This window comes from Zalophus californianus, chromosome 1, assembly GCF_009762305.2.
Source record: "Zalophus californianus isolate mZalCal1 chromosome 1, mZalCal1.pri.v2, whole genome shotgun sequence".
In the NCBI taxonomy this organism is placed as follows: Eukaryota; Metazoa; Chordata; class Mammalia; order Carnivora; family Otariidae; genus Zalophus; species Zalophus californianus.
The window spans coordinates 32,241,159-32,258,656 of NC_045595.1; positions in this window are offsets into that span (position 1 = coordinate 32,241,159).

Consider the following 17,498-nt stretch of genomic DNA (forward strand, 5'->3'; position numbering starts at 1 on the left):
GCTTCCTTTCTAGGACTTGATTTTAAAAGATAAACTCTGTTTACTCTTCTTTAAAATTGCTCCTGATAGAACCCAGTCATCTCCATAAGAGCTGACAAGAAAGAAAATACAAAGTATCTCTTGGTGACCTTGTGACGTGACCAAGACTCTGAGTTTCTGAATGTCTCATCCTCAGTGAGAGTCTATTCATCCTTTCTCAATCGTACTATCTTGCCTTTGAATTTACATCTGTAAACAAGGCATAAAAAATCTTAGGTTTGAAATCATAGTGTAGGACAATGGAGTGAACTATCTAAATAATTCAGGTCCACATCTTTTGTCTGAATCATCATCATCAACATGTTTTGAGTATTTATCATGTGCCAGACCATGTACAAATATACAGCATTTAATTCTTATAACAGGTCTATGAGGCAGGCAGTATTAGTAATTTCATTTTACACATAAGGATAGCTAAGTCTAAAGTGGTGAGATAATTTGACAAAGGTTCCTTAATTAGTGAAAAATAGGATTCAAATTCTGTTTCAGCAGTTTAGTCTGAGTTGTTAATCACTATCATATACAATGAATAAAGGAGTCATCAAAAGCATGGCTGGGTTTTTAGGGGTCTGGTTTGGGAGAGGTTGGCTAATGCCATGTAGAGAATTGCCTCAACTTTCTCTTCTATGTACAATTTTTCTTTGGCTCTCTAACTTCCTTTTCTAATGCTGAGTATTTCATGATAATCATCTTAGTTATTCCACTGATATTTCACAACTTTTTCCATGGCGCCTAGAACAAATCTGGTACATAGTAGGTGCTCAAATATTTACTGAATGGTAAATATATTCCTTATTTTATGCAAACATATGTGTGCAGTTTAGAGGATAGTTTTATAAATAGGAATATAGAATTATTTGAGTTTGGGGAGAAAAGTGGATTCTTTAGTAAACTGGCCCATCACAAAAGTTTGCTTGAAAGGAAGCAGAGCTTTTGGAGGTCACCTAGAGTTAACAGAGAAAGAATTCTTAGTGTATTTTCTTCTCCCAGGCTTTACTGGAAGTGAACGTTATTGTAGGTTAAGTGGAAGACCTCTTTGGCTGATTTTTCACGAAAACTGTATCCCAGAGGAGTGATGATTGACATTAGTCCCTAGGGAGAGATAAGCTGGCCAATGGAAATGCAAGACATGACATCACAAGTGACTTTATTTGCAGAACATCGCTGCAAACAGCAGGAAGGAGAATTGAAGTGAAGCCATCTATTTCCACAGAAAGGGAAAACCCACACCCGAATGATAGGGAAAGCCCAGAATCCAGAATTAAAGTGAATAGTTTCCTGAGTGGTTAGCAGTGGGTGGTTTCTGGAATAGATAAGCCAAGGTACTGAGTTAGACAGGTTTCCGGTGGATGAAACACTAAGCAGGGGATGGGTGGTGGCCCCACTCTGAGCTCCAGCAGTGCGCTCTCTGATCCAGTCCCATGTTAGCATAGTGGAGGGAGAGAAAAACTGTCATCTTTTCTTGCCACATGGGTGAAGGACCCTACTGTATTTTTTAAAGTCTTCCAAATACTGACTTCAAGTAAAGGGAAATGTAGAGAAAGTTATAATTGTATACTACTAGTATACCAAAAGTTATATGAGTTTTACTGTTAGTAATGATAGCACAAGATTCTCTTGAGTTGGTACTGTGTGCTCATTAATCCTCATTGGCAGCCCTGCCATCTGGGTTTTACTGTCCCCGTTTTACATATGATGAAAATAAGACTCAGGAAGTGAAGTGATTTGCCCAGCATTACAGAGCTAGAATGTGTGATGAGTTGGGATTTGAACTGTGGTCATTTTACCCCCAAGCTCATGATCTCCATTAACCAGAACAGCCTGGTAATATGAAACTGTTCACCTAATTGTTTTCGATCATTCAGCCTTTACACGTGGACTGATGAATACCACCTTTAAGAACTTTTTTCTGGGGTGCCTGGGTGGTTCAGCTGGTTGAGCATTGGGCTCTTGATTTCGTTTCAGGGTCATGAGATCCAGCCCCATGTCAGGCTCTGTGCTGGGCATTGAGGCTGCTTAAGATTCCCTTTCTCCTTCTCCCTCTGCTTCTCCCTCATGTGCATACTCTCCCTCTCTTCCCCACCCCCCCAAAAAAGAAAAGAACTTTTCCTTTTAATGCGAAATCTAAAGTTCTAAATAACTTCTCTTAAGCCTACTTTGAAAGTCATAGTTCCAGTTTGTAAGGTGGCTCTAGATACTCATGACTAGCTCATGGCAGTTCTGCAAAGTTGTTAACTCACCAGGTGTTCCTTGCTTACTTGTCATTCCAGAAGACCATACTTTTGCTCTGGTCCGGTCTGTGAAGCCCCACATGATACCTGCTAATATTTGTTTGAGACTCTTTGGGCTTCAAATCCTTGTTCCAGTCCCTCTGATATCTTGTGGAATGAGATTTTCAGACCTAGGGTTCAACTCATAACTACAAATGATTTAGAAATACTGGACTTCTAGCTCATGTCCAAACCACTTGGAAACTGGAGCCAAATCAGAAAGTAATATAATGTGTGCAAATACAATGTCACCATTTTGTGAAAGAGCACATTCAACATAGACGTGGGTTATATATATATATGCTGTCATGGACTCTGATAATTCTTAGAGGATTTTGAGATGCCCTGGGTTGTTATATGCCCCCTGAGCCTTGAAATTCTCCTGTCATACTTTGTTTCACACTTTCTGTTGTTGTGAGGGCAAGGAGCAAATCAATCTCCCACTGTATCCCCTTGGTGGTATGTAACAGGCACTTAATGAATGTTTCTTAAATGAATGAGTTAACTATTGCCCCCAAATTATTTCTAGCTTTCAGAGCCAGTGTTGCTTTTAATTAATGAATATACAACACGGTGCGTGCGTGCACATGTGCACGCACGCGCACACACGCATACAAAGGAAACCCCAGGAATAATTGACATAATCTTTGTATTTTGTGGTATCATTATTCATGAGAGACAAGACTTCCTTTAATTAGAATCTTATCATGATTCCTTTCTTCAGGAGTAGGAATTTTCAGAGCTAGGCTTTCCCTGATGGCTACTTCAGGATCATGAGCATGACAAGTAAGAGACCAATACTATGACAGTTTCCATATCCTTTTTATATCCTGAAAACAGGTTATAAAACAGGGTACTCATAATTACCTGCCTCAAAGGGATGGTGTGACAATGAATTGGCCAATGAAAATCTTGGCTTAGTGACTGGCATAAGTAAGCGATCTCTGTTCAAATCAGTGGCCTCACTCTAACCCACTTGCTAGTTAGGAAGAGTGATTTCTGATTCAGTTTGGCAGATAAGGGTGCTGTCAACCTGGTACCCCTTTCCCTGTTAACCTCCTTCACCAAGTTATGAGCCTTTCTCCTACTGGGAAAGGAAAAAAATCATGTGTGTGCTAATATTTCCTTGACTGTGTATTTCTTCTACACTTACACTTGCTGTGACTCCCCTTGTCCTTTTGAAATTATTTCCATTTTTAAAAAAGCTTTACTCTCCCTCATACTCTGCTTAAATTAGCAATTCTAGCATATAAGCCCGATCTAGCATTTTTTCCGGCCCTGGGCCTTTTGTTTTCCTGGCAGAACTTTTAAATAATCAAAACATAATTTTCCCTCTAAACATTAAAAAAACCTGTTTTTATATGGCAAGCAATTTTTACACATGCAAAAAAGTAATTTCCTCAGCCGATGATGCTTAATGACTTGTCTGTCCTAATGGTATTTATTATAATAATGGCAAACCTTAACAATGGCTTTCTATTTCTAGGCACAGTGGAGAATACTGTATTCAATCCTCCTGACAACCCAATGAAACAGGAATGCCTTTAGCCCCACTTTTCAAGGAGGAGATGAAAGCACAGAGAGGATACATAACTTTCCCAAGGTTGCAGAGCTAGTGAGTAGGGAATCAAAGCCAGACATTTTCCTTCTTTCTTTCCTTTAAAAAATTATATGTGTGTGTATATATATATATTTATTTTAAGTAGGCTTCACACCCAATGTGGGGCTTGAACTCCCAACCCTGAGATCAAGAGTCACATGCTCTACTGACTGAGCCAGTCAGACGCCCCTCAAAGCCAGGCTTTCTGATTTTAAGGCTGATACTCTTAAACCATGACATTATACTGACTCTCATATGTATTTAAGCTCTAGCAAGCTTAATACAGGATACATTTTTACGCTCAGGAGTATAATCTCAAAGAGTAGAAATCCTGACATTGGGAGAAATTCAGATATCAGGCTAACTGGGGAAGGAGGCCAATAGAGGTTTTGGTTTAGGGAATCAGAAATGATGGAATTCTGAACAGCAAGCCAAGTGGATACTGAGGAGGAAAATGTCTTTCCAGCACCCTAAACCACTCATTCACCTAAATATAAGACTGGCCCTTGACAACACTAGTGTTCTTCAGTGGTCTTATGGCCCTGACCATTTTTATAAACTCCCATGGCCCTCAGTTCAGCCCAGCATCTTAGTGTGGTTCAGGCTGCTCTGTGGTCTTTGCTATAAAAACAGCACATGGCCAAGAGGCTTGCCTTGAAGTTGTATAAGTAGTTCAGGATTTGAATTGCCCATGAGGAGCTTATGTGGGGGCCCAGCACAAAGAAGGTTTTCCAAGACTTTTCAAAATATCTCAGCTCCTGTGACCACCAAGAACAATGGAGAGAGGCTGGGGGCAAGGAGGAATACCTTCATTTTCCAAATTAATGTGCAAAAACGTAAATGTGTCGTGTGTCCCAGCTTGACCTGGCAAGGAGATTATGTGACAGCAAATGAGTGCCAGTTGGAAGTGGCATATTCACCACACACTACCTTTTGTGTTAATTGGCACCAATAGCACAATATAGGTTGCTTCCTGAAATGTAAGCCTAGCAATTAGTGCCTTGTCGAGTCCCTATCAGATGTTGGCAAAATAATTGGCTTTGCACTTTTCTTCCCCCCCCCACTCCAAAAGAGGTCTGACAGTACATATTGGTGGCATTCACGGCAAGCAGAACTGGAATAAACTTCAGCTCCTGTTGGTCTCTGTGCAAGAGGCACAGTTACAAGAAGCGAGGGTTTGGAGGTAGAATTTTCTTTCGGGCAATCATACCATGGTGGTGGTGGTGCCAGAATTCTACTGACAGGAGGACACACAAATGCACCTGTGTAAATTTTTTAAATCAACATTCCTTACAGTGGATCACTCAGTTCATTAATTCTGAATGCAAATCTGTACCTCACAGAATTTCTATTTGCTCTAAGGTACCTTTTCTGACAAAATGGAGGTCACAGTAGAGAAATGACTCCATGAGCAGTGATTTTGGTCCTTAGGTCAAGGAGTGACAGAGGTCCTAAAAAAAAAAAATGACAATTCAAGACCATCTCCTTCCCACTTTACTGGTCAGGTGAAAAGGGAAGGCAACCATCAAGAGATGGTAAATGAAATATTAGACAATTATTGAAGAGTAAAAGGAGCTGTGTGTTAGCACACAAACATGTTCAAGATGTGTTATTAAGCAAATAAGTTGCAGAGTTGTTTGTCTAATTGAGTCCTAGAGTAGTAAAAACAAAATAAAATAGCAATAACAAGATCTCAGCTTGTGCTAGAACAGGATATGCATAGAAAAAAAAATCTAGAAAGATGGGTATTCATCAAACGTGACCATAGGACTGTGATCTCTGGGGCTGGGGATTATGGAAATCTTTTATTCTTTCTACATTTCTGTGATATCCATGTCCATATTTTTAATAATTTTCACAGCAAGAAAATATAACTTTCTTTAATGAGAAAAAAATTTTAAAGTAAAAAGGTAATATATAAAGAAAATATTAGGGTATCTCCATCCTTAGGGAAATTTTTCTTATAAATTATGCATAACTTCAGCTGTTTTCTGTCACATTCAACATGTGTTTCATTATTTGAAAATAACTTTATATGTGTTTGCATCCGTGAACAAACACCAGGAAGAGATTTATGATAGGCAAGTCAGGCTTTTGAGAAGAGTTCCTAGGGGAGCCTGTGACTTAGAAATATAAGCATCTGATATACAATAACTGTGGATTTAAAATGTGAATGCAGAATAACAGCCAAGTAGCAGGAAAAAAGTAAAGCATTTTCAACCCCTGACGATATAAACTGAGAGGACACTTGCTCATTCATTCAGTACATATTTATTGAACATATCCTATATGCCATGCACTTTGCAGATAGCACTGGAGTTCACAGTCTAGGGGGGGAAGACAAACACAGAAAAAGTAAATAGGTGAACAGGTACATAATTAAACATTGTTCTAAGTTTTGCAGAGGAGATTAAAAGGGTGACTGTGTAGATGAAGAGAACAGAGAAGACCTCTTTGAGAAGTGATAGGTAAACTGAAACCTAGGGATTAAGAAGAAGCCAGCCCCCTAAAGAATGGGAAGAAAAATATTCCAGGCAGAGAGAACAGCAGGGCAAGGTCTGGGATAGGAAAGAAGTGGGAATGCTTCAGAACCTGAAGAAGCCCTTGTGGCTAGAGTTCTGTGAACAAAGAGATGGTTTCCAGGGAGCCAGAAGCCAGGTGATAGAGGGCCTTCAGGTGAGGAGTCTGCATTTCATTTTGGGTGCAAAGGAAGCCAGGGAAATGGTTGCGGTATGGGGTTTACAAGATGCTCTTGTTGTTCTGAAAAGATCCCTCTAGCTGCTCTGTGGAGGATGGAGTCGAGGAGGGGTAGTGTGTTGTTCCCATGGCTTCAACTAGGGTGGGGTTAGTGGAAGTGGCAGGATTTGGACACGTATAAAGTATATTTTGAAGGTAGATTCAACAGGACATGGTGAAGGATGCTACAGTGGTGATGAGAGAGGGGGAAATCAAGAATGAGCCCCACAGGGGCACCTGAGTGATTCAGTTGGTTAAGTGTCTGCATTCAGCTCAGGTCATGATCCCAGAGTCCTGGGATTGAGCCCTGTATTGGGCTCCCTGCTCAGGGGGGCGTCTGCCTCTCCCTCTGCACCTCACCCTGCATGTGTTCTCTCTCTCTTGCTTTCTCTCTCTCAAATAAGTAAATCTTAAAAAAAGAATGAGCCCCCCCAGTTCTTATGCAGAAATTGTTATCTTTTATATACACACATAACAACCAGGTAGAGAGTATAAAAGAATAGAAGCCGCACATACAGTAGCAACAAAATCACTAGGGAGAGAAATAATAAGAACTCTGTACTGCCTAAGTGAATAGTATTTTGAAAACATTAACAAAATCTTCAGAGATGTGAGGAAATGGGAAGGTACCCTATTCTCAGGATGCCTGACCATTACAGAGGTGCCCATTCTCCCTGAGACAGTTTACAAAATGATTAGAACCCCAATACAAATACCCACAATTTGTTTCTATTATTTTTGTTTTGTTTGAATGAGACAGATTAAGCCAAAGTATATTTGGGAAAAGCAGCTCAGAAAACTTTGAAAAGGAAGAACAATGTATCTCCACATTGCTAGTATTAATACCAGATATTAAAATAAAATATAAAATCTCAATAAATAAGGTGATACGGGATTGTGAATTAAGAGAAAATTCAATGGAAGAGTAAATAGGTGAACCAGAAAAATCTAGAAACTAGATTTTAGAAAAATCCAGAAACAGCGTGAACAGTGAGAATTTAGTTTCTGAGAGAGATGACTTCTGAAACTTTCTGGGAAAACATGGACCATTCACAACACAGTGCTAGAATGACATGGTAGCCATGTGGTTTTGAAACTAACTAAAAACAATAATCTGTATCTGAATAATACTCTGAATCTATACCTCATATTTTGAATACATGCTTGATCCATATCAAATGAATCAAGAGTTGAATATAAAAATTAAATCAAGACAAATTTAGAAGAAAAGAGGAGGAAATACTTTATATCTGTGGCATAAGGAAGGCTTCCTGGTTATAACTCAAAAATTCACAAGCCATAAAAGAAAAAAAATTGAAATGTTTAACTTTGTTACAAAACAAGCAAAGACAAATTCTGCATGAGAAGAAACATCCTAATCAAATCCCAAAAGTCAAAGAAATGACAAACTGAGAAATTATATTTTCAGCTCATCGCACAAAGAGAGATCTTTCCTTTGATCCAAAAGAAAAATCTGCAAAAGGTATCAATTGATAGCTCATGAGAAAGTGAATACAAATGGCGTGGCCCTGGGAAGAGGTACTACGTTTTACTCATAACAAGAAAAAGTCAAAACTATGCCCATGCTAGTTTTTTAGCTATCAGGCAAAATCTTCATAAATATAATCCATTATAGTACTTTTTTGCGTGTGCCTATGTGTACGTGTAAAAAAAGTGGGGAAAAATAACATATTTTTATTTGCTTATGTATTCTAAAGAAACCTGAATGGATACACAAGAAGCTAAGCACAGTGGTTACCTTGGGAGGAAGACTGGGAATTGGACAGATGGGGGATGTCTTATTCTGCTAGGGTTCTCCAGAGAAGCCGATGCAAGAAGATGTGTGTGTGTGTGTGTGTGTGTGTGTGTATTATATACATATATATTAATATTATATATACTACACATTAATATTTATATATATAAAGAAATTTATTATAGGGAACTTATTATAAGGAATTGGCTCATATGATATGGAGGCTGCCAAGTCCCAATGCCCACAGAGTGAGTCAGCAAGCTGGAGACTGAGGAGAGCAGATGGGTTAGTTCTAGTCCAAGTCTAACAGCCTGAGAACAAAGACAGCCAATGGTTTAGTTCCACCTGAAAGCCAGCAGCCTCAAGGTGCAGGAAGAGCCTCTGTTTCAGCTCGAGTCTGAAGGCAGGAAGAAGCAGGTGTCCCACTTTGAAGGCAGTTAGGCAAGAAGAATTTTCTCTCATGTGAGGAAGGGTCAGCTTTTTTGTTCTATTCAGGCCTTCAACTGATTGTATGAGGCCCACTCACATTATAGGGGGCAAGCTGCTTTACTCAGTGTACCAATTTAAGCAATAATCTCATCCTAAAACACCCTCATAGAAAACACCCAGAATAATAATGTCTGATTGGATATCTGGGCATCCCATGGCCCAAAGTGACACATAAAATTAACCATCACAGGCTACTATAACAAAATACCACAGACTTGAGTGGCTTGACAACAGAAATGTATTTTCTGATAGTTTTGGAGGCTGGAAGTACAAGATCAAGGTGCTGGCAGGGTTGTTTTCTGGTGAGACCTCACTCCTTGCTTGCAGATGGATGGCTACCTTCTGGCTGTGTCCTCATCTGGCCTTTCCTGTATGCTTATGCACTTCCTCTGAGGAAGAAGGACAACTCTCTTAGTTGGATTAGGGCCCCACACTTATCTCATTTAACCTTAATTACTTCCTTAAAGGCTCTATCTCCAAATACGGTCACATTGTGGGTTAGGGCTTCATCATATGACTTTGGAGGGGGTCACATTCAGTCCATAACAGGAGTGAGGGTGGGAGGGAGACTCTCATTGTTTATTTTTTTAATATCTTCTGGGTTTTAAGCTACCTGAGTAGATGACCTATTTTTTAAAAAATTAAAAAATGAATTCGAGGAATACTGAAAAAGAAAAGCAAAGCTGGCGGCATCACAATTCCGGACTTCCAGCTCTATTACAAAGCTGTCATCATCAAGACAGTATGGTACTGGCACAAAAACAGACACATAGATCAATGGAACAGAATCGAGAGCCCAGAAATGGACCCTCAACTCTATGGTCAACTTATTTTTGACAAAGCAGGAAAGAATGTCCAATGGCAAAAAGACAGTCTCTTCAACAAATGGTGTTGGGAAAATTGGACAGCCACATGCAGAAGAATGAAACTGGACCATTTCCTTACACCACACACAAAAATAGACTCCAAATGGTTGAAAGACCTAAACGTGAGACAGGAGTCCATCCAAATCCTAAGGGAGAACACAGGTAGCAACCTTTTCGACCTTAGCCGCAGCAACTTCTTCCTAGAAACATCGCCAAAGGCACGGGAAGCCAGGGCAAAAATGAACTATTGGGATTTCATCAAGATAAAAAGCTTTTGCACAGCAAAAGAAACAGTCCACAAAACCAAAAGACAACCGACAGAATGGGAGAAAATATTTGCAAACGACATATCAGATAAAGGGCTAGTATCCAAAATCTATAAAGAACTTATCAAACTCAATACCCAAAGAACAAATAATCCAATCAAGAAATGGGCAGAAGACATGAACAGACATTTCTCCAAAGAAGACATCCAAATGGCCAACAGGCACATGAAAAAGTGCTCAACATCGCTCGGCATCAGGGAAGTCCAAATCAAAACCTCAATGAGATACCACCTCACACCAGGCAGAATGGCTAAAATTAACAAGTCAGGGAACGACAGATGTTGGCGGGGATGTGGAGAAAGGGGAACCCTCCTACACTGTTGGTGGGAATGCAAGCTGGTGCAACCACTCTGGAAAACAGTATGGAGGTTCCTCAAACAGTTGAAATTAGAGCTACCGTTCGATCCAGCAATTGCACTACTGGGTATTTACCCCAAAGATACAAATGTAGGGACCCGAAGGGGTACGTGTACCCCAATGTTTATAGCAGCAATGTCCACAATAGCCAAACTGTGGAAAGAGCCAAGATGCCCATCGACAGATGAATGGATAAAGAAGAAGTGGTATATATACACAATGGAATATTATGCAGCCATCAAAAGGAATGAGATCTTGCCATTTGCAACGACGTGGATGGAACTGGAGGGTGTTATGCTGAGTGAAATAAGTCAATCAGAAAAAGACATGTATCACATGACCTCACTGATATGAGGAATTCTTAATCTCAGGAAACAAACTGAGTGTTACTGGAGTGATGGGGGGTGGGAGGGATGGGGTGGCTGGGCGATAGACATTGGGGAGGGTATGTGCTACGGTGAGCGCTGTGAATTGTGCAAGACTGTTGAATCACAGATCTGTACTTCTGAAACAAATAACGCAACATGTTTTAAGAAAAAAGAAAAAGAAGAAGATAACAGGAGAGGAAGAAAAGGGGAGTATGTCAGAGGAGGAGACGAATCATGAGAGATGATGGACTCTGAAAAACAAACTGAGGGTTCTAGAGGGGAGGGGGTAGGGGGATGGGTTAGCCTGGTGATGGGTATTGAGGAGGGCACGTTCTGCATGGAGCACTGGGTGTTATGAACAAACAATGAATCATGGAATACTGCACCAAAAACTAATGATGTAATATATGATGATTAACATAACAATAAAAAAAATAAAAAAAAATGAATTCCACATTTCTGCCTCCAGGAACTTGAAGGATATTGGTGTCATTTGCTAAGATGAAGAAGGCCGAGGGAAAAACGGTTTGGCCAGGTGGGAGGGGAACTGGGAGCATGGTGCATGGTGGAGGGGCACTCTAGTGGAATGTCACTTAGACAGGTGGTGTTCAGGAATTTAGGTTGAAGACGAGAAATGGCCATGTTTCTTCTACATGTTTATCAAGTCAGGGAAATGCATGGGATCACCAAGGACAGTGGTTCTCAAAATTTATTTAACATGTTTTAGAATCATCTGGAAGGTTATTGCAGGGCTCTCTCCCCAGTTTCTGATTCAGTAGTTCTGAGCTCAGACCCAAGAACTTACCCTTCTAACAAACCCAAGGGGCTGCTTTTACTACTGGCCATAGTCTCCACTTGGAGAACCACTAGCTTAGGGCAATGAGTCTCCATTCTACCCTCATATTGATATCAGATGGAAAGCCATGAGAAAAAACACAATTACCTGGGACTCACCCAGCTGCAAGCCAATTAAGTGAGACCCTCTGGGTAACAGGCCTGGGCACTGGTAAATTTTATTTTAATTATTTTGTTTTATTTTTTTCGGGGGGGAGCACTGGTAAATTTTAAAAGCTCCCCTGTTGATTCTGACTGTAGCCAGGGAAGAGAGCTTCTGACCAAGGAAGAAGGCTCTGGAGAAACAAGAGAAAGCCAAGAACAAAGACCTTAGGATGCTACCTCTTATTTTTTTAAAGAATTTTAAAAATTCTTTGGGGGCAGGGGCAGAGGAAGAGGGACAAGCAGACTTCCCACTGAGCAGGGAGCCTGATGCCGGCCGGATGCAGGGCTCCAACCAGGGCTCTGTCCCAGGACCCTGAGATCATGACCTGAACCGAAGGCAGATGCTTAACCGCTTGACCGACTGAGCCACCCATGCACCCCAAGACACTACCTTTTAAATGATTCATAGGCAAGGAAAAACCAACCAAGATATAGAGAAGTAAAGAGATAAAAGGAAAACTTGGACCTCCACTAGTGTTGTAGAAAGCAGTTACCTAGCTGGCAGGCTCTGTGCTGTACGGGCTCTGGCCGTACAGATAGAGTTAAGACCTACACAGCCTTCAAGGAGCTTCCTTGCAGTTAAGGACCAAGACACTCTTTTTAAAGAAGCAGTGGCATGATCTATTCCCTTCTTGATGTGTTCCTGGAGAAATACTTGCTCACTTACATAAGAATGCATGCCAAAGATGGTCATGACAGTATTGCTTGTAATAGTGAAAAATGAGACTACGTGTCCTCAGCAGAAGAACAGCTACATGATAGACAATGGTATGTTCATAGGGCGGAATATTGCACCATGTTTCAAACAAGTGAACCAGGTAGACATCGACTGGCAAGATCTAAAAAACTGTTGTTGAAGGACAAACAGCAAGTTGCAGCATGATGTGTATATAATTTCTATGAAGAACAACTCACATATGTGTTTGTGTGTATAAGGACAGAAAAAGGTCTAGAAAGATGCACTCTAAATTCATACCCGTAGAAAAGGAGAGGGCACACGTTTGAGGATGGTGGGTAAAAGGACTTGAGATTTGTTTGTAAGGCTGTTAATATTTTTAAGGCTTTTGATAAAAGCACCTACTTAATTACCACAGCATTGGACTAATTTAATTTTTTAAAAGTCATTTACAAATGTCAGTAATTACTATCAAGTCTGAAGTTAATATATGCATACACTAGAATATTTGCTTTTCTGTGAGGTCTTGAAATAATCTCTGTATCCCCTCCTGATGTCGGGGTTAATTAAAAATCTCCCCTGACCACAAGAAGTATTTCTCCCAACCCATTTCTTAAACCGAGAAAAGGGCAGACCCTATCGCTTAAAAGAAAAGAAAAGAAAACAAAACATTGTATGGCCATCACTGTCTATGAATTTTTCTGCAAAACAAGGGTGTTTGAAATAGCATTTCAAAGATATAGACAGCTTCCTTCCCCAGAGTCTTGCCTGGGAGACATGTTACAATTATTCTGTCCAGGAGCTGTGCTGGAATGTAACTCTGAAAAGGCAACTGAAATTTTTACTTTGCAAGCCTCTGTCTCTTATATAGCAAGTAAACGATACTAGGAGATCCCACAGATGAACGTGCAGAAATCTATGGGAGCACACTTGAGCATGACCATACCTATGACCTTCGAGACAACTGGATACTTTTGAGCTATTGTGTTGTCTCCTTGGAAAGCAATAACTTTTGGCTCCTAAGATGTTCATTTTCAGAGCCAGGACTTAGGTAAGGTCTAGGAGAGTAGATGCCTTGTCTGTATCAGTCGCTGTTTACCCAGTACCTCGCATGGTGTTTAACTACGGTGGATGCTCAGTAAATATTTGTGGAATGAACGAAGTCACACACACACACACACACACACACACACACACCCCAAGATTAAAAATAAAATCATCCATGAATTCTATATAATGTCAAGCAGAAGAAACTAAACACAGAAAAGTGAATCCTACATTTTCCATTTTTCAAACCTTAAAAAAACAGGCAAAATTAATTGATGGCGATAGAAAATGGGGACTGTGGGGGGATAGAGATTTTGAAGGGCACAACGGGGGTTTCTGTGATGCTGGTCATGTTCTTTTGCTTGATCGTGGTGGTGGTCATAGGAGTCTGTTCACTTTGCGAAGATTCATTAAGCTATATAATTATGATTTGCACACTTCGCTGTTTGCATGTTATTTTTAAGAGTTTGCTTAAAATAAATGAAAGCAACTTTTTCAAAAAATTCACTGGTAAAGAAAGGCACATTAACTGAGGTTTTGAAGTTTTAATCCTTGATGTTGTAGATGATTTCATCTATGGGAAATTATTTTCCAATACTAAACATATTTTCATTTGGGATTTCTGAAGAGAAAATGTATAATATCACCTCCAGGGCTTAAAGGCTCAGCCCTCCTCGTTCTAAGGCATTTGTTCTTCCTTATCGGAATCCAGCTGGTGGCAAAACAGATGTTGTACGATTAGAAGCAGCTCTGCTATTGGGTTTTTAGCACCCACTCGTTTTCCTGCCCCTGCTCTTTTGAAATTTCTATCCCTTCTAACAGACGAGGGAGACTATTGAAAGAAAACCAGAAACTTCAGAGATGTGCAATCTGGGAAAAACATGTGAAATTCCCACTATTTAATAACCACCAGACTCACTACATTTTATATTTTTTTCTTTTCTTTTTCTCCCGCATTCCTTTTTCTTTTTTTTATTCTTGATAACAAAAACATTAAAAAATTTTTTGAACCCAGTAACCCAGAAACTGAACTTGCGTACACACTTGTGCATGCGTGAAGTGATAGATTTATAAGGTAATTCACAGATATATTGTCTGTAGCAGCAAAAGCAAAAGGCAACCTAGATGTCTAGCAAAAGGGGACTTTTAAGTATATGACATTCAACAATAGAAAATTATGGGACCATAGAAAAAGAATGAAGAAGCTGTCTATGTTCAAGATACATAGATAAGTGCGAAGTACAGACCGTTTATTTAGACGACTACCATTTATGAACATATAAGTCATTTCTGGAGGGATGCACAAGAAACTTAACATGGGTTGCCCCCAGAGGGAGATGGTGTACATAGGCAGGACAGAGACTTTCCCTGTACACACTTTGGCTCCTTTGATATTTAAACTGTGTTATATGTTGTCTAATCAAAAGTAAATTTTAAAAAAACGTATAAAATAATACATTTGGCGGTAGTTATTAGAACCCTTATCTTGCTAAGAATGTAGAACTGTGGAACAATTTTGTACCCTGGAGTTGGAAGCGGAAATCAGGTCACCTAATAGGCCATTTGTCAAAACATATAAAAAATTCACAAATTTTCCTTTTGCCTATTTCTCACCGTAGGAATTTATTTATTTATTTATTTTAAAGATTTTATTTATTTATTTGAGAGAGAGAATGAGATTGAGAGAGAGCATGAGAGGGGAGAGGGTCAGAGGGAGAAGCAGACTCCCCGCTGAGCAGGGAGCCTGATGTGGGACTCAATCCCAGGACTCCAGGCTCATGACCTGAGGCGAAGGCAGTCGCTTAACCAACTGAGCCACCCAGGCGCCCTGTAGGAATTTATTTTTAAGAATATAACTGTAACTAGGGATGCCTGGGTGGCTAAGTTGGTTAAACGTCTGCCTTCGGCTCAGGTCATGATCCCAGAGTCCTGGGATCAAGTCCCTCGTCGGGCTCCTTGCTCAGTGGGGAGCCTGCTTCTCCCTCTCCCTCTGCCCCTCCCCCTGCTTGTGCACCCTCTCTCTCTGACAAATAAATAAAATCTTAAAAAAAAAGAAATATAACTATAACTATAAGACACTGATGAAAGAAATTAAAGAAGACATAAATAAATGGAAAGATATTCCATGCTTATTGATCAGAAGAATTAACATTGTTAAAATATCCACACTAACCACAGCAGTCTACGGATTCAGCATAATCTCTATCAAAATTCCAATGGTGTTTTCACAGATATAAAGCAAACAATCCTAAAATTTGTGTGGAATCACAAACAACCCTGAATAGCGAAAGCAGTTGGCGCACTGGGGCAAAAGAAGTGGAAGAACCAAGCTGGAGGCATCACGTGACCTGATTTCAAACTATACTATAAAGCTATAGCAATCCAAACACTATGGTACTGGCATAAAAACAGACACGCAGATCAATGGAACAGAATGGAAAGCCCTGAAATAAACCCATCAATATATTGTCAATTAATTTATGATCAAGTAGTAAGACTCTACCATGGGGAAAGGATAGTCTCTTGAATAAATGGTTCTGGGAAAACTGAACAGCCATATGAAAAATAATGAAACTGGACCCCTATTCTGTACCAAACACACACACACAAACTCAAAATGGATAAAAGAGTTGAATGTAAGACTTGAAAGCATAAAACTCCTAGAAGAAAGCATAGGCAGTAAGCTCCTTGACATAGGTCTTGGCAATGATTTTTTTTTTTTTTTTTTGGATTTGACAACAAAAGCAAACATAAACAAGTAGACTACGACAAACAAAAGCTTCTGTACAGGAGAGGAACCATCAACATGGAAAGGTAACCCATGGAATGGGAGAAAATATTTGCCGGTCATATAGCTGAGAAGAAGGGGTTAATATCCAAAATGTATAAAGAATTCATTCAACTCAGTAGCAAAAGGTAATCTGATTAAAATGGTCAGAGGATCTAAATACATGCTTTTTTTCCGAAGAAGATACACAGATGGCCATCAGGTACTTGAAAAGTTGCTCAACATCACTCATCATCAGGGAAATGCAAATCAAAACCACAATGAGATACTATCTCATACCTGTTGGAATGGCTATTCTTTTTTATCAAAAAGACAACAGATAGGGAGTATTGGACAGGATGTGGAGAAAAGACAACTGTTGGGCACTGCTGGTGGAGCTACGATGGAAAGCACTATAGAGGTTCCTCCGAAAATTGAAGACAGAACTACCCTATCAGCTGGCAATTCCACTTCGAGGTATGTATCCAAAGGAAATGAAAACACAAACTCAGAAAGACACATGTACCCCCTGCCATGTTCACTGGAGCATTTCATACAATAGCTAAGACATGGAAGCAACTTAAGTGTCCACTGATGGATGAGTCAATGAATAAAGAATTTGAGATATATTCAAATACAGTGTATGTAAATATACATACACACAATGGAATATTACTCATCCATGAAAAATAAGGAAATCCTGTCCTTTGTGACAACATGGATGGACCTTGAGGGCATTAGGCTAAGTGAAGTAAGACAGAAAAAGAAAGATAAATACCATACAATCTCACTTCTATATGGAATCTAACAACAACAAACAAGCAAACGAACAAAAATACTGAACTCAGATACAGAGAATAGACTGGTGTTTGCCAGAGGAGGGGGAAGGGAGTTGGGTAAAATGGGTAAACGTACAAACTTCCAGTTATAAAAGAAAGAAGTCCAGGGGAAAGAAAGTATAGCACAGTGACTATAGTTCATAATACTGTATTCTATATTTGAAAGTTGCTAAGAGAGTAGATCTTAAAAGTTCTCATCCCAAGAATAAAAATGTAGGTTGATGGATTTTAACTTAATGTGGTGAGCATTTCACAATATACACAAATATGGAATCATTATGTTGTACACCTGAAACTAATGTATATGTTAATTATCTCAACCAAAAAAAAAGATTATCTGAAGAAAATAATCAATGACACACA